Here is an 18,462-nt window from a genome sequence, read left to right as displayed (position 1 = left end):
CTTTTGCAAAGTGTATAAACAAAGTAATATCCTTGAAAGAAAGTTATTTTGAAACAAAACATGAAAAACTAAGGTCAAGCAGACCTCCCCAAAAACAAAGAAAAGGAAGAAATTGGTCACTTCACACTGCACAAGCAAAACAGCCTCAGGAAATCCGTATGAAAGATTTTTTTAAAGAATACATAAACTCTGCTATAACCTTCACAGAGCTCTCCAGCAGTCAAGCTAAGAGACAACATCTCTCTGGAACATAACAAACATTTCTGAAAGTTCCTTCTCTCCATCTCTCAAAACAATGTATTTTGCTATTTTATTAGGAACGAACATTTTAATTGGCATTGGCCATTTGCTTGCTCCCAGAATAAACATAATGATGAATGTGCAAAGTGAGAAGTTAAGGAGCAGCCAACAAGGCAGTGAGATTGAGGACTCCCACTCCTACTCCTTGGAAGGCAGGAAAATGTGTGACTGCTAATCTCCTCACACCCCATTTCAAGTTTGGGGGGTGACTCTATTATTTTCCAGAGAAAAACTATCTGCAGCTGAGTTCACAGCCCTCTTAACCCATATTGTATATATAATACAATAAAGCTAATTTTAAAACTTCCAAGGGGGTTTAAAAGCTTCCACGGAACCACAATAAACCCTGAAACAAGACATAATCTTGCCTGTTTAATCAAGTTTGTCAAAATTTAAGAAGCAACAAATTTGTTAGGTTCTCCCCCCCCCCTTTTTTTTTCCAGGTGTAGGAATGCAAATTATTTCCGGGGTACAGTGGATTGAATAACTGAAAATAATCTTATACGTATATAATGTATACACATTTTAACAACAGTTTCCATTCTGTAGCAACTGAAAATGCAGATTCCTACTAGTAGGCACTATTTTTCAAGACCTATACACATACGAGAGAGGGCAGTCACACTGGGAACAATTACCCATAGCCTTGTTTCCATGAGTTTTCTTATCAAGTATGAAGAAATTCATTCCAAGAACAAGAATCCGACAATTTCTTAAGTCTTGGTGACTGTCCAATGCACTGATTCAAAATCATAATTCTGTAAAGTTTGAAGCTGTAAGTTCCAGAGTCCCTAAATATGAACCTTTTCTCTCTCAAAATTAGCTTTCTGAAGTAGTTGTATGGACTGTCTTTTTAAGTGATTTCTTCAGTGAAGGCTGAGGTTTAGAACACAACATGAGTACATTTTCTGACATAATTGCTTTCTTATGGTATTCCAGCAACTGAACATTGACTTGAAATTTCTTACAGGCAGAGCTGGCTGGTTTAAATCATTGCTTTTGAAAGCACACAGATGATACGCAGCTACTTTACTCCCCAATATTCTTTACAGCATCAAAAGAGCTCTCAAATAAAGGAAGAAAATTACACGTAAATACACAATCTCTCTTTCATATTCATACACATAAGATATCCCAGCTCCATTGAGGTGGTCCCCTGAGGTTTTGGCTTTCTAGAAAGAGTTAAATATCTGAAACAGACCCTTTTCTTGTTCATTTATTAGTACTGTTTTCAAAGGACCATTCAGAGAATGAAGCATAAGAAAAATGCAAATTCTGCACTCCACGCTCGACTAACAAAGCATCCAATCAGTTCCCACTGAGCTCCAGTTCGTTTCGTGTCCACATGTAAGTGATTAAGAGTACATTGTTTGAAACTTAATTCCACATCTGTTCTTCTGTGGGACTTGGAAAACAGATGAATTTTTCTGACAATTGTTTGCAGAGTAGATAATCACAAGCATGTGTAATAGTATACCAAACTGCAAGGGGAAAACACCATGAGTCTAAGAAGCTTTTTTTACTGAATGTTTTTGTTTCTTTTCTAAGTAAGATAAAAAAACCAGATGCCCTCAGATGGAAACCATTAATAAATGCTTGAGAAGTCATCCACTATAACTAAAATGGCAAAGCAAAATCCAGCTTTTCTTCCTAAAGGTCATCATTTCATGTCCCAGTAGTTTATCCAGAGAGCCAAAATCCATTTTATGGCCTGTCAGGTAACTTTTAACATTATGCAGAAGTGGCAAAATCCTACAGAACTACAACATAGAAAATACATGGTTTCATCATGGAGCTCTGCCGCTGTGAGAGAACATTCCAGGCTATTACAGTATGAGAGCAAGCATCTTTTCAATGGATCACACATTTCAGTGATAAGAATGTATTTTCTTTTGAACTCTATAAAATGCTGATAAGCACAGAAGGGAAGAATAGATAACAACTCTTTAATGTATCACTAATGCAACTGCTGACAGCATCAAAGCATACTGGGGAACACAAGGTTCAAGAAAGCACTTTTTCCACACAAGATGCAGTTATGCTGAGGAAATCTCCCATAGTTCGCTGTGGATGCTAAATTCTACATTTGCTCAAGAAATAATGGGACAAGTTAATGAAGAAAAGATCCACTGACAGCCATTAAATGCAACAACTGCCTTCTTTGACCCAGTAAGTCCTCAAGATGCAGAGCACAGTGGAGACTAAAAGCATCAGTGTAAGTTTGCTCTGTAATTTATTTAGGCCACTGGCTGTTATCAGATACTGGGTTAAATGAGCCTCTGGTTAACTATTTTATTTATGGCCCCTTATGACATTACCTTGGACCTTTGTTTGACCTATACGTATAACAAGTACAAGAGTGACATTACCTACAGTGATTGAGAAAGAAATTCACAGGGAGGGCTCAGGGTAGATGAAAAACACTTTTTTGTAATTTTTTTTTTTTTTTACTTAATTCTGAGCTTAAAGTAACAATTAGTCATCTATAAGGACACGTCAAAAAAAGGCCAAAATTTCACTTCAGTCACACCAAACTGATGATTCAGTCAAAGAAACCAGATGCTGCTGCCAACTCCTACAATGTTACTGCGAACTTCCCAATACTTCGTGTTTTCATAAAACTGCAGATGCCCAAGACATGTGACTACCTCGCATTATAAGAGGTGTTTCCAACTTTTCTCCACAGTCATTAGGAACATGGACGACAACAGAAGCTCAATGTGGAAAAAAAAAAAAAACCACCACCACTCCCCCCACACACCCCCTAAACCAAACCACTGTATTTGTAAAAGAAGTGTGATTATTTTCGGTTCTGTTTCCCCGCCATGCTGGTACTGGCAACAGTGGAAACCCAGTTAAACCTCGGTAGTCGCATACATGGCCAGTCCTGAAACACTGTGTCATCTCAGATGAAACAGAGGAAGAACATAAACAAGAACCAGAGAGACTTCATAGAGTGAAAAATGAGAAAAGGTGCAGAAGAAATCAAGTTCAAATAACAGAAATACTATAATTTATGTAAAAAGAAACTGTAAAGATAAGGAAAAAAAATCTGCCTTCTACAGCAAAGAACACTGTCAGGTTCTGAAAGTATTCAGCGCAGCAAAATTGCTGTCTGACATTACTTAATTAGGGCTTCCATTTAAAATGCATAGGATAATCAATTCCGTAAGTCAGAAGGTAGAAAGAGGACCCTCTGTATATGATAATTATATATTTTCAATTTCGTTATGTAACTTAAAGAATATCACAAAGGGAAGATTTATAATGCAAGCATGTGATCAGACAGCGTTGTGCTTTGGAAGAAATGTTCCCATCAAATCTGAATTAAAGGTATTGAAACATTAAAAAGATAAGTAATATTGCTTGGCTAAGGATTAAAATACAACAAATATCCTTATTTATTCATAAAAAGTAGGCAGGTTATGCAGACATGATTGCCATACTCATCAACGAACTGTAAAAATAATGACTTTGAGTTTTATTCTTTCATTTAAAATGATTTCATGTACGGAATCACTGAAGGCTCCCTGCAGTTAAAGGAAGATTAGACAAGTCATTAACTGTCTGCAGAGAAAGATTGGGTGAATGAACAAATTCCCTCCTGCATATCCAACCCTGCTGATGCCAGGACAGGACTGAAGCTGAGCATCCATGTTGCCAAGTAATGCGCCAGTCCCACATGAGTCTGCTTACTTCAAATGTTGGGAAATGTCCCAGGGAAGAGTCTTGAGTTTTCTTCCACATGCTATGGGCACTGGAAGACAGGTAATTCTAATTATTTTGGCTTGAGTACCCTCTGCCAACACCATTTCCTAAAATACTACAGCATGCATATACACATATATACATATTATTAAAAAAAAAAGGCAACATCCCCATGTTTACACCCAAAAGACTACAAACATATATACTTTAAGGACTCTTATAGTTTTTTTCCTGTTAGTGTGACTAAAAGGCTAAACGAAATTCAATACGCATAGGAGTCCCACAGGTCTCTTCCACTTCGTCCTTCTGTAATTGCACTAAAAGCTTGTCTGAAGTCTCCCTCTCAAGGCATCTGGAGTTGACACTTTACCTATTTATCCAGCTAAAGAAAGGTCCCCTGCTTCTTCCCTGCCAATACCGTGAACAATTTAATGTATCAGCAGGGACTCAAAGCTTGAAACTCAATCCAGTATTTTCCTAAAACGATTCACAGACTTGGACCAACTTTTTTGACTCAAGAGGAAAGGGTTTCCATACAGCACTTGAGCTAGATTAATTCACTCATGTTTGCAGCAGTGGGGGAGGGAGGAAAAGCACCATAACATGGAGCCACCAAATGGATTTTAACATACTAAGATAGAAAAGAAATCCATATTACAGTCCCTTCATACCTTCTTAAAATATCACACCAGCTACTTAATGCCTCCAAGGAAATAAGGAAGGATGAACACCAAGCAAGAGACAGCAAATTAAGGAAATAAAATAAAATAGGAACCAAGAAAAAAAGAAGAGATTGTTTTTTACTTTACAGGAGGGAGGACAGTGGCTTGGGAACTTAATCTTACTGTATACCAATACCCTGGATAAGGAGGAAAAAAATCAGAGAAGGATTTAGATCAAAAGAGCATTCATGCGCAAAGCTGAACTGATCCTCCTTTTCATACGTAAACAACAAGACAGGTACTTTACACAGAAGGAAATCCTATTCTACCACATATACTGAGGAATTTGTCAAACACTCAACAACACGTCCACTTATATTACAGCATCCAGTAAAATAAGGATGAGCAAGGCTAGTTATTCTAAGTTTGTCTTTTTGCGAATGGACTATTTTGTGCTTGCTACTATTCTGACTTTTAAAAATCGCCTACTTGTGCAAAGTGGCATCTTCACTTTCTTTGAAACTAGAATTGGCCTCCATTAACACATCAGCCAAGCATCCAAGTACACAAAACCTGAATTTTATTTAAAATAAAAAGCCTCATCACAGTCTTTCTGAAACAGAAGTTTATAGTGGGTTTTCTTCCAGTTATATAACTGTTCAAAGTGAGAGAAAAAGATAGCTCTCAAAAATGAAAAGAAGTAATAGAAGAGCAAAAACCAAGAAGAATAAATAAAAGCATTTCTTTTACTTCTCTAGTGCTTTTTTTAGCTACCAGAAATCAGACAGAACTGCTATTCTTCTATATAGAGCCTTAAATAATATCAAGTTTTAAATAATCTTAAACATCCTTTTAATTTTCACGGCACTCACTGTTAAGATCCTAAATCAGTTTTCATCTTCCAAATTCTGAAGCAAGGTCAAAAACATATCTCAGGGATTTGTAAATTCCAGTCTTTGATTCATCAGAAATACTTGACATAAGCAAGAAACAGGTTATAGAGAGCAATCTAGAAGCACAGCAGAAAATAAATTCATCATACGACAAAACCCTTGGTTTACATATAATCATGCATTGAGGATGGACATCAGAAATGTGACCTGCACATAACAGGAAGACAGTTTTCACTATCAGTAACAGAAAGTATGTATCTTCACAAGTCATAGGCAGGATAGATTATTTCAGAATCACCAAATGCCCCTGCAAGGATACCAATACACTAGAATAAACACTGAAGTTTCTGCAACTTTTTTCTGTTTTTCTGGAAACAAAAGTTCATCCACCAAAATCTGTTCAGGATTGTGCATCCAGGTACAGCGTTCCAGTTTCCACATATGGCAAGTCATCTAGAGGAAATGCTACTTAAAAAAATTCAGTCAATTAACAGTACCTGTCCTTTCTTTGTCTTCTGAATACTGCATATTCCTGTTAAAAATACTTCACATGCTAACAGTGGGTTTAGGGAGAGTATATTTGTAAGTACACTGTTGAAAGATTCCTAATGATTAACTCAAAATCTAACTGAACTAAAGAAAAGCCACAGAAAGTAATACTAAATACTGTTAATTTCTGGGTGTATATTCCAGGCACGTGTAATATTTCTCTCAGATATTAATGTTAATGAATATCTCTTATATCAAGTTACATGTCATAGTACACATATAGTTAACTGTAAAGCATGTTCTGAAGTTTAGAAATACTTCTAAAAGCCTGTATGTCTATAACAAGAGTTCTTATTTTTTATTTCTACAGCCTAAATAGTTTGCTTTTAATGAAAGACATAAACAGGTTTGGATGACAGCATACATCGCTATTAAGCTTGGCTCTTTAACCTTGTGCCTAATATAATGGCTTCCTGCAGAGTCAATCAAAAGCATCTTGCTCCCAAAACAAATATTTTTTTAATGACTAGAATCAAAGATCAATTAACTACATGCTACTTCATTTTCTCTAATCATCATTTTCTCCTTAAATAATATATAATGTTTCCATGATCACACTACAACCGAACTCCGAAATATTTCTATGTAGTTTTAAAAGCCTGATGAGGGAAGCTTCTTCCTGGTCAGTTTGGTTGCCTCAATCATTCCTTTTGACAACATTAAGGTAATACGGATCAGGAACCTGTGAGGCCAGTGACTTAGTTTTGCGTAGCTTTTAGTATAGCCTTGGTATTTTTTTTCATGCTTTTATTGAGTAATATTAAGATGCATATCACATTTGCCATGTTAAAACGTGTTGCCTACAATTACCAGCTAGCAAGACTGAAATTCAGAGGCAGCTGCTGTGGAAACAAAGAAAATAGAAACCTCCTCTTTCTGCATCTTCATAATCAGAAACTCTGGGGAGCTCTTGGAAAATTTACATTTATTTAAAACCACAGTTGAATGTTAGGCTACAAAAAGTAGGTTCTTCATTAAAATAAGTATTTATGACTTTCAGGTTTATCATAGCGTTGCAGTCAAAATTCTTAGTAGTGGAATTCTTTTAGTTCATTTAAAGCTTTAACTTATCTAATCTTATTAACTACCTATCACTGAACAATTAAATGATTAACACTCCAGCACCAGGGTCTTACTGGTTGAAAGGCAAAGTCCTGGTTATTGAGAACTTTTTAGAGTTTTGTTTAATGCCTGCTCATATTCAAAGAACTGAATGCCAAGACAAGAAACCACTGAAGAGTGAAAAAAATGAACAGCCCAACAGACACTGTTTGAAGATGAAGGAAAAGTGTATCCTCTGTAATCACAGAACACCACATTTAACCAGGAAGCTGTTCTGGATCTTCACACCTGGACAGTGATCCAACAATACATGGACGAGCCAAAGAGCTTCTTTATAGTAATGAACTGGCTGGATGTGAAGGCAAAAATGCCTTTCAGCCAGGTAAAAATCTAAGCTGCAGTACTAAAGAGCCTGTGGCCAAACTACTCCTCACTCACCTCCACACTAACAGTCTGGCCACAGACAGCAATTTCCCCCCCCGCCCTTTCAGCTTTAAGAAAAACTTCTGTTTCTTTGGGAATCTTGTCTTAGCCTGCTAGGGATGCGACTCCTGTTTTTCTGCCTTTATGGAAGGACAGCCTGGTTCAAAACTTCTTTTAAACATTAACTTTGGACTAATATTTTTCAATTTGTGGCACAGATGGTCTAAAGTGGGAATGTCCTTAGTTAGTATTCAGACTAGTTCTTAAAAAAAAATAAAATGGGAAGGAAAAAAACAGCGGAGGTGGGAGAACATGCTTTAATTACTCATAAAGGTAAAGAGAAACAACAATCCTTATCTTTAATTCACCATTTTGTAAATGTCTGTATAAAACTAATTGAATGCTTTTGTCTAGGTTATAAAACAAAAGTCCTTGTTATAAAACTCAGCACAAGATCGTAATTATGCTTAATGCTTTCAGCAGGAAAAACAAAACAACTTTGAGATTTGCGCAGGAAAGCTGTGATGCCAAACATGAGGCCAAAATATATTTTTAATATTCCTACAAAACAAAAACAGAGCAAACAAACAAATGAAAAAGCTATCATGGCAACTTTCTATGCCATATTTATGCAGTGATGAAGTATGACTTTAAAGCCACCATTAACATAAATACTAACAGAGGAACTAATATTTAAGGCTGTTGCCTCAGTGTAAGAAAACATGAAATTCCTCCTAGTGCTTTTGAATACAGTAGAATACATCTCTTTCCTAAGGAGGCTATAAGCAGTAAAGAGATGAAAGACACTCCTTAAAAGAGGAAGGAAGAAAAAAAACCCAACCCTTTAGTCCCCTATTGTTTACATTACTTATTGTATTTATAGGTTATGTAAATTACTACCACTTAAAGCAAGGCATTAATTCCTAAGGGAAGGCATGAAGGGCACACTTCCTTTGTTTAAGTGTTTTGGGTAATATGTTTACATTGCCCCAAACAGCTTTTACATTCAATAATTCTACCCCCTTTTACAAAACAAATACATTCCTGTATTCAGTCAAAAGGGTATCCCTAAATTAAGAGTATTTTCCTGGTTCAACACAATGTTAATGCAATTTCCATTTGTTTCCTGTTTGAATTTTAAGGAAGGGTTTTTCTGATAAATGCATCTTTGTTATTTCTGAGTATTAAAAAAAAAAGTTAAGGAGTTATGTTTGCCAGACTGTCATCCCCGTGAGTGACAGCAGCTCTATTCACAGACCTCCACATCACAAAAACCCATCTGACTGGGATGTTCTGATGTGCATAGAGTTCATTTTATGTGTCATACCATTTAACCTCACACCTAGTATTTTCATTTTCTTTCTTCATGATTTCAGACACACAAACTATAGTGCAGCCACCAAAAGCAATCACAACCACCCACCACAGCGATATCAAAAGTACTCTTCGCCCCAAGTAACTCGGCTAGCAAAGTAAAACTGGCTTAAAAGCAGAATACTTGCAGCTAATGCATACCCTTTCAGGGACACATACATGCCACGTTAAATTAGTGATACTAGGTCAGCTTGCAGCTATTTCCTGTCCCTCGTCCCCCCCAATACAAATACAAAAACCAAATGTTTAAATCAAGATAAGATCCACAGAGAGGTTTGCAACTGTTCACTGTTTAAGGCCGTAAGAACAGTATCTGGAAGAGAGATGAGATCTCCACACTCTCCTCCTTGAGCACTATGAGCTAAATAATGAGGTCAGGGCCAACCTCCCTTTCCCCACTGCACCAAGAGGACTGTGTTCCCAGCTATGCAATGGCACAGCTTTGGTGGAACCAGAGAGGGTGGCCCGATGCTGGTGACCTGCCAGCTCGAGCCCCTCTGGCCAGGAGAAGTGAGACAATTTGAATCACCTTGCAGCAAGGACAGAAACGCACCTTCACAGCCAAGTGCACTAATGATTTGGTTACCAGACAGATGAGGAGCAGAACAGTATCTTAATACTGAAGTAATTCTTTTTTTTTTTTTAACCCTTTGCAAAAAAAAAAAACAACCAACAAAAAAAAAAAAAAAACAAAAAAAAAAACAACAACAACCAAAAAACCTGCAGTCATTTATCAGCAGTCCAGGCCTTCCCCCAGCTGAGAAATGTGTGAAACCTTCATGGAGGGTAGGTTTCTTCCCCTGAAAATCCTTGCCATGGACCATTTGCTCCTCAAGGAGATGCAGTAGCTGAAACACACCTATGCAGCTTCATCCAGCATTTTAACATCTTTGCTCTCTGAAGCAAGGAAGAGACATACAGACCTACATTTTTTAAATTTACTTTAAAAGTAATATAAATGCATTCTATTTTCACAGCAATATTAAAGCCTATACAGACAACCAGCTGCCTCTGGTTCCCCCCTTACTTGAACATATAAGAGGACCAATAAAGAAATCCGTGCGTACTCAAGATGCCCTGCTTGCTTTTTGGAATTCTTCCTTTGGCCTTGCAACCAGCCTCCTTCAGCTGTGTTTGGCCCCTCAGCTACATCTCTGCTCCCTCCAACAGTTGTTCTTTCTCCCCAAGCTGGCAACTCTCCCTCCATGCCCCATTCCACCACATTTTTTAAATGGCTGTACCAATGGCTCTTATCTTTGTTCCCCTTCCTGTGGAAATTAAAATTTCTTGACACTTTATGACTCCAAACAGCAGCTAAGGAAACTGGTTTTATCTAGCATGCAATTCTTACTTAGTTCTGCCTACTGGGAGCCATTGGATTCAGCAACTCATCTATTCACAGACAGATGGGCTCGCTCATCCACCCCAGTCCCCTTGCAGAACCAACATGGAGGAAAGGGACATAAAAATAGTTACAATTATACAAAGATCTTACAGAACCATACAAGTTTTCTAACAGAACCTTTAAATTGCACATAGACAAATTCCCCAGGTCATTCCTATATAAGCATCACTGACTAATTTAAAATCTTTACTTAAATGTATTCAACAGCTTAACAGCTTTAAGATTAAAATAAAAAGGGGGAGGATACTCCTTGCTCTTTTTATTTTCATAGCATAGTTTTAACCCCTGTTCAAATGGATGTTCAGAAAACAAAGGGTTTGGCTAAAGCATACATTTTCTAGAGTATTATTTTTAGCTTGCTTAATGCTGAAGGAATTCACTACAAGCTCTCCACAGCATGGAACAATGTTCCCACCAGTCTCTCTGTTACAAATTAATGAAAAACTGGCTGCTCATTCTCCGCCTAAAGGCATCTACCATGCATCATAAACTTCAGTCATGGGCACTGAGGAGTAGATGAGGGTACAACCTTACCAAAATAATCCAAAGGAAGCTCTCTGTTTCACGTTCATTGCAGCAAGATGATCTCTTGAGCCTTCTACACAATTAATTCTTGTGTCCTCTCCTTTTCTCTCATTACCAGACTTCTCCAAAAGTGTCACATTTTCAGAAAAAATTGAGAAGTTCTCTGGTCCTCTTCAAAGTGCAGCATGCAGGGCAATCACATGTATTTTTAAAAGCCACACTCCACCACTGAAATGTAATGTTGAGTTTGAAGGAAAAAACAAGAATGAAGTATTTGCAGAACTGCATCAAAAAAACTCAGTGGTGATCTTTGCATTAAAAGCCCTGCTCTAAACAAAACCTATAAGGCATTTTAGCTGTGTACTTTGGAACGACGCCTAGAAACAAGGCTACAAAGAACCCCCCCACCCAAACCACTGCTCTTTGACTGGTATTTATCAACAGCAAAGAAAATCTAAGATTATAATATGAAATCACTTGGCTATGAAAGAAAAAAAATATCACTAAAGCAATAACAAAAATGTTATATATTCTAAGCAATTTTTTTAAAAGCGCTGAACACTGGTTTAATTCAACTGCTCCTGCTTGTGTCAGTGGGAATAACTTTAAGCTATTACTGGCTACTATAGAACAATTTAATTTTGAAACACTACTTAAATACAGTTTTAATTCTACACTAAATTTGATGTATTGGGCTTATAAACCTTGCCAGTCAGAATTCTCTGATTCTAAAGAAAAGGGACATTTTACACTTTAAAATAGAGAAGAGCCAAGGGATTGTAATAACCTAACTTAAACATAGTATGAGTTATTAGATAATAGTACAAGCAATTTATTTTAAAAAACATGTTCTAAGTCATCATTTATGATCACTGGGCTAGAAAGCCTACCTGCCAAAACCTGTGGTTTGCTTTTGACTTCTGTAACTCAAAACAACATTGACAAATGTGCAGAGGAAAAACCCATAAAACATTTTCTCTTAAGTTTGGTATTTCATTGCAGGCCACATATCAGGCCCAACTTTTGCTTGCCAACCTGATCTTTGTTCTGCTCTCCAGCAGGGTCCTTCCCCAGTTCAAGTTCTTCTAGGTATGTAGCTCCAAATAACACATAGTAGACAATGACATGGTCTAGCACAAACTTGCAACTTCTAGCATAGAGCTGCAAACTGCATGTATATATAGTATCCTCCATGCAACCTAGCAAGCGGTAAGGACAGACGAGTCATCTATCCAATCCTCACCACTAAGGCTCCTATTACAATATATGAAGAAATCACACAAAATAAAGAGAGAGATTTCATCAACTTTTGAAGGAGTGAAGTCTGAATTATTTTAACTAAAATTTATAGTGTTTGTCTGCTAATGGAAAACTTTCATCTGAAATAAACCCTTATACGGTAAAGAATTCCTCAGCTATGGAAAACTAATTAAAACAAGTACTTCCATGAGCTTTCCTACTAATGAAGCTTATTTTTGCCAGATTTGTGCTTCACAATTGATCAAGACTTCTGATAGGATGTTTTACTGTCCCTTCTCCAACTGGCCACCTATTTTTGTAAAGTAGAGGTACTCTGTTAGCTTTGAGAAGTCTACCTTTCTGTTGATGGCTGAAATCAATCAACTGAGCAAAAAAATATACACAGAGAAAGAAGCACCTACAGATCCCAGCCCAGAAACCTAACAGCTAGGGGAGGACAACGCCTTGTGACAAGGTTGTACAAAAGACACTGGCAGAAAGGGCTACGTGCTATGCACACTCCTTAGCCCCTAATACCACAGAATGATGCCATTTCCTCCTAATACAGAAGTGAACAACTGAACAGGACTCGGACACTTTCTTTGCCAGGCCACATGGACCACATCCCACCAGCCTCTCTGCTGAACTTCCTACCACCACCCACGACCTCATGCTCAACATGCTCACATTTAGCAGCACTACAATGCCCAGCCCTTCCCACTACTCACTGCTCCCTAATCCTCTGCATCGCATAGCCCTACTACATGTCCCAAACCTGCCACAACACTATAACCATACTGTCCTTTCCACTACTATATGCCAAATATACCCTCACTCTTTTGTGCAAGGCCATAAAGGTGCACCATAGCCAAAAGAGGAGTAACAGAGCATTTGATAAAACCATAGACAGGCACATATGGTTGGCTGATGGGCAAAGAGAGAGGCACAACTGGACTGCCAGGGCACTTGGAGAGAATCCACTTACAGGCTCAACAGATTGGGTCACAGTTCAGATCCAATTCACAATCGGGTAAATGGATGATTTTCCTTCGAACAAAAACCAAGTGTTTGTTATCTTAAATTCTAAAGTAATTTTGTTCCTATTTAACTGAAATTTTACATGACATCTTGTTTCTCAGCCTCACCAGCTGCTCATCAACATGTTTTTGAAACAAAGTAAGATGCTATAATAAGATTGCCTTCATTGTTCTCATATTTGCATATAAAAATAAAAGGAAAAACCATAAAAATAGAGCTATTACAGGTGCTTTTAGCAACAAAAATGCCTGTGGAAATATCTTTCATCAAATAATAGTAGCCACCATTAATGACTATGTACAGCATACAAAGGGAGAAACTTCAGTAATATACTACTTGTGGAAGTTATCATCATTTCCAGAACTACATTTGGTTCCTCCTTAATTTATACATGTCATCTAACCCACAATATATGAACGTAGGCACTAAGCAGTCTTCACAGAACCTTGGTTAATTAAAGAAATCTTAGCTCAGTTTTACTGGTAGTAAAGTAAAAAAATTCAGTGCCTTGGCCGCAAAGTGGATGGCAGTGCTTCCACAGTGTTGCGAGACTGACTCTTCCATCAGAGCACTGTCAGACCTTCCACAACCAAACCAACTGGAAGTCTTCAGCAAAGAAGAAAAATCACCAAGAAGAGCACAGGCACTAGTAGAATGATTGAAGTGCGGAAAAGTCAACAGGGAACCATTTCTCACAACAAAAACTAGTGGGCAGCTCACTAAATGGTAGATCTGTAACATCTTTTAGGAAATGCTTTTTCTTTACAATTTATACTTGAATTATGGAATCATTGCAGCAAGACATTGGACAAACATAAAGCACAAATGGACTCAAAAAAGAACTAAATACTTGAATGACAGATGCACCACTGGTTATTTAAAACACAAATGCTTGGGTGCAACCTTTAGCTAAGGAGGTCCCTAAACCACTAATTAAGGGACCTAACCATGGGAAAGAATCACTATATATGCACTTCATGCACTTCTTACATTTTTCTCCCCAAGCATCTTTACTAGCTGCCTTCAGAGAGAGTACGGAACCAAACAGACGCTTGGCCTGACCAGAACATGGCTATTCTTCTCATGAAATACTGGAAGACATGCCAAGTATCAGATGAAGGCAGAAAAACCAACAGGCACAAAATATATGCAGACATTAGACTCTTACTCCCCTCCCAGTTCACAAACAGCATTAATCACCATTTCTGCAAACAATATGATATAATGTAAGATACAACAGATTTGGGCAGAGGCATGTGTAATTATTGTGAGAGAAAAGTTATTTTACCTCTCTTGTATGTGTGATTTCATTTGCTACTGGGAAACAAGCCATGATCCATGGCCAGCTCTCAAACAGGAAAACCTAATTGGTACAACCAGATTTAAAATCCAAGGCTGTATTCTACAAAGAGGTTAAAAGTTGGTCCACTTTTAAAAAGCTTTTCTAATTCAATGGAAACTAAGACTGGACAGGTGGACCCTGTATCTGAGGAATGCCCCAGCACAGTACATAGATCCTGCCCAGTATAAGGAGTAAGATGTCATTTAGGCCAAGATTTCTGTTCCCTTTGTGTCTTAAATGTTACTTTTCTTTTGGTTAACTATTAAATTTCCATCATGATCTACAATCCCTCCAGATTTATCTGGAAGTCTGTAAACTTGCCAATCAAATCCAGCTACACAGGAATGGGGTGTTTTGGGGGTTTGTTTGTTTGCTTGCTTTTTAGTGTCATGGTACATATTGCTTAAGTGATAATGCAAGAAGAATCAGGTACAGAGGAATTTTTCACAACTTTTTCTAAAAATTAGGGTGATATTAAATCTGATATCCTTTCCATGGGGAAAACAACAAACAGACCAAGATTTAATTTTGTCATCACCTGTTCGTCATGAAATAGGATTTGGTTCTTTTGGACAGAATTTGCTGCCCAAATTCTATTTGCTGCTATGCTCAATAGCCATCAGGAATGACAATAGTACTTCAGCCTGGAAAACTAGTGTGACTTGGATGCCTGTAGCAACTGAGATTCCCTGATCCCCAGTTAGGTGACATATGGAAAGTCGTTCCTTCTAGTAAACAAAAATCAAATCAAGTGGACAACAGTTTTGGCAAAACTACTTTTGTTATTAAGGAAAGTGAAGGGGAAACAAAACTTACAGATTGGTCCAAATGGCTGAGAATGCCTCTGTCTTCTTTAGACAGAGTTAACTCTACTCCCATGATTACTAATATCTTCCTATTGGTTCTGGTCACACGCAAGTCCAGTGAAAAAATATACCACCTTACTGCTCTCTGGCATAAGATTTTCCACATGAACGCTCATTCCTGTGGAGCTACACCTTGTTTCAAGAGCCTGTTAAGTTTCCCTTAATTCAAGTTGTTCCTATACTTGTAAAACTATAGGAGGAGCTACAGGAGACTTCAAAAGATCATCTTATCTAATTCCTACTATGAGATATAAACAAGTATAGCTAGATCCTCCCTGAGACATTTTTGTGTCTAACCTGTCTCTGGAAACCTCTAATGTCAAAATCTAGTCCACAACATCTCTAATCATCTATTTTAGTACCTAACTATGCACACAAACAAGTTATTGAGAATATGTAGAGGGCTTAATCACATAATAGATGCAGGGTACTAGGCAGCCGCCACTGACACTTGCATACCTAAGACAGTTCTTATTTTTCTACTATTCATACCAAGTCATACTACTTTTTTTTGTGCTCTCCTCTAATGGAAGACAGTATCTCCTATGAAGCTTTTCAATCCTCATGAGACGTCTCCCCCACAACCCTAATTTTTTTCATATGAAACGAACAGTCATTTCCTTCAAAATTTTCTTGCAGGTCATATTATCAAAGCACTTTATTACAGCTGCTATACACAGTCCTCTACCCGAGATCTCATTAGTGCTAAGCAAAGAGTAACAGCTATGTCCCCTTATGTGTGACATTCCTTTTTCATACATCTCAGATTATATTTGTCCTTCAACTATAAACCCCAGGTTTTTGTTGGCTAGACTACTTTAGCTTTTTATTCCTCTTTCCACATGTATGCAAAACATAGTAAGTTGTGCTTACCTTTTGGAATTTCAACTCATTGTGTTTGGACTGTTTCTCCAAATTGTCAAAATGACTCCTCTTCAACCAACTTTTCTCCCACGTGGGAACCCCTCTAAATTTTCCAGTTGAGGCATAGGAGTCTGTGTAGTGAATTTAGGCCTACTGATAATAGGCTTGCTTTTGTTAGTTACCCTTCATGACTCCTTATAAGCAACCAGTGGATTCAAAGGGTCTGCAGACCACACTTTGAAAGTCATTTACCACCATCACTCTGAAGTCATCTTGAATTTCAACATGCTAATGCAACATCCTAGCTTGCTACTGTCCACAAATACATTTTCTGTATTCTACTAGCCAAGTGCCTAATAAAAATACAGAACAAAACCAAACAGAAGATACACTGGACTTATCAGAAATGCCCTCTCCGCTGTCAGTGAGCCATTAACGACACTTGGAGACTTTTTCTCAACAACCTGTGTGTTCACTTTACAGCCATTTCATATGGAGTTCCCCAGCCATTTTCTATGAATGACGTGTGAGGTAGTCAAGAATATCACATGCAGTCACTGCATGAGAAAAATAATGAAGTCAAGATACCTCATCCATCTACCACTCATCTTTTATCTACTAGGCTAGCCAAGTAGAAGGAAATTAAAATTGTCTGACAGTTTATTCTTGACAAATTTATACTGGTTGCTTATCAATTTTATTATCCCAGAGGGGCTTATAAAGCAACAGTTTAATAACTTGTTAAAAAAATGTGTGGGGATTAAGGTTTCATTGACGAGCTTATAATTCCTTTCCTCTTTAAGGTTTTATTGACTGGCTTACAATTCCCTTCATTCTCCCCAGCACCTTTAAAAAAAAAATATATATATATAGAAAGAAATAAGTAAGCAGCATAGTTTTTACATTTGCTCTTCCCCAGTCCTCTAAAGAATCTCCTTATGTCCTCCCAAAGACTCTCCAAACAGTCAGACTAAAGAGTCCCTGACAAAAAGAAGGATAATGCTGACTTCTCAGTTTAGCAACCTCCCAGTTCTTACCTGAGCACACTAAGCTATTAAAATCTGTGAAACACCACGGTAAGTTAATTACACAGGAGCTTAAATAGTATACTGAGGTCTCTGGAGAGGACAGAGAGGAAAATGATGAAAAGTGGACTTTACTAAGGGTGACTCCTCACCATCTACATAAAAGACTTTCCCTAGTTTGCTGCCTGAAGGGATATCAGTAGTTCACATGTTTAAAAAAAAAAAAAGATAGTAGGAAAAAAATAGCCTGAGACACTAACCTTATTGCTTACCTTCAAAAGCCTGTTGAGAGGCAATAAAACAGACTGGTTCAACAGATGTTTAAGAACGCACTTCTGAACAACTTAGTAAACCCCTTCAGACAGATTTGGTAAGCAGGGGCCTCCTCGGGTGTTGCCTTCAGCTGCACCGCTGGGAAAGCACAGGAAGCCAGTGTCTCCATCGTTCCAGTCTGAGGCACTCCTTATTGCTATAGCAGGAGGCTATTGTGCTAATGGAAGTCCCTTGTTAGCTCTCAATTGTAGTCAGCACTGTCTCTTTCCTGCCAAGTTTCCCAAAATGTGAGTGCCTACAAAGACCTGTGGTTAAGAAATTCTCCCTGAGACTGGGAGGCAGCTCACCCTGTCAGGGACAGAAAAGACACAAGCCATTCTGACAGCCTGTCAGGACACAGGGAACGCAGCAGGAATAGCAAGAAGGCAATCTTTTTTTCTGTACCTGCCTTGAAATAAATGGAAATGTGAGGTTACCTGGAAGGTAGGCTGAACACTGGATTCAACACATGAAGAAGGCATTACTCCACTAATATGTGTTGTTACGCACTAATCAGTTAAAGCAGCTTGTCAGTATTGCCAGAAACAACCCTACCATATGTGCACTCATTTAAATATTGGTCACACTAACCTGTTTAGCCTTCAAGGCACATCAAAAGGTGCTTCTCTCTTTTTTTTTTTTTTTTTAATTAACAGAAGAAAAATTAAAGAGAAGGAAGTTTTTAAAGAGAAAGAAAACCAAGAGCAAGAGACAGCCATCAAAAACTGTCCCCCATTTACTCAACATGGATAATTTCTGGCATTTATGCACGATGGTTCCATTTTCCATCAATGCTAGTTGCCACTACAAATGCTGAGTTAGGTTAACACATATATTGTAGCTTCAAACCTACCTGTAGCCCAGAAAGTACAATC

At 37.8% G+C, this 18,462-nt stretch overlaps 1 protein-coding gene across 4 annotated transcripts in view; it reads right to left on the bottom strand.

Annotated features, from left to right (window-relative positions):
- LHFPL2 (LHFPL tetraspan subfamily member 2) overlaps positions 1–18,462 on the bottom strand; it is a 125,706-nt gene that overhangs the window by 69,288 nt on the left and 37,956 nt on the right. The window contains exon 1 of one of the 4 annotated variants that reach the window (XM_075021788.1): positions 17,548–17,714. The exons of the other annotated variants lie outside the window; for them this stretch is intronic. The gene's annotated coding sequence lies outside the window, so the exon portion shown is untranslated. Of the gene's footprint in view, positions 1–17,547; positions 17,715–18,462 lie in introns of those variants that run through there. 4 annotated transcript variants of the gene reach the window in all.

The sequence above is a fragment of the Buteo buteo genome, chromosome Z (assembly GCF_964188355.1).
Source record: "Buteo buteo chromosome Z, bButBut1.hap1.1, whole genome shotgun sequence".
NCBI lineage: Eukaryota > Metazoa > Chordata > Aves > Accipitriformes > Accipitridae > Buteo > Buteo buteo.
Note: the sequence above shows the minus strand (reverse complement) of the source record. Positions and strands in the feature narration are given on the sequence as shown.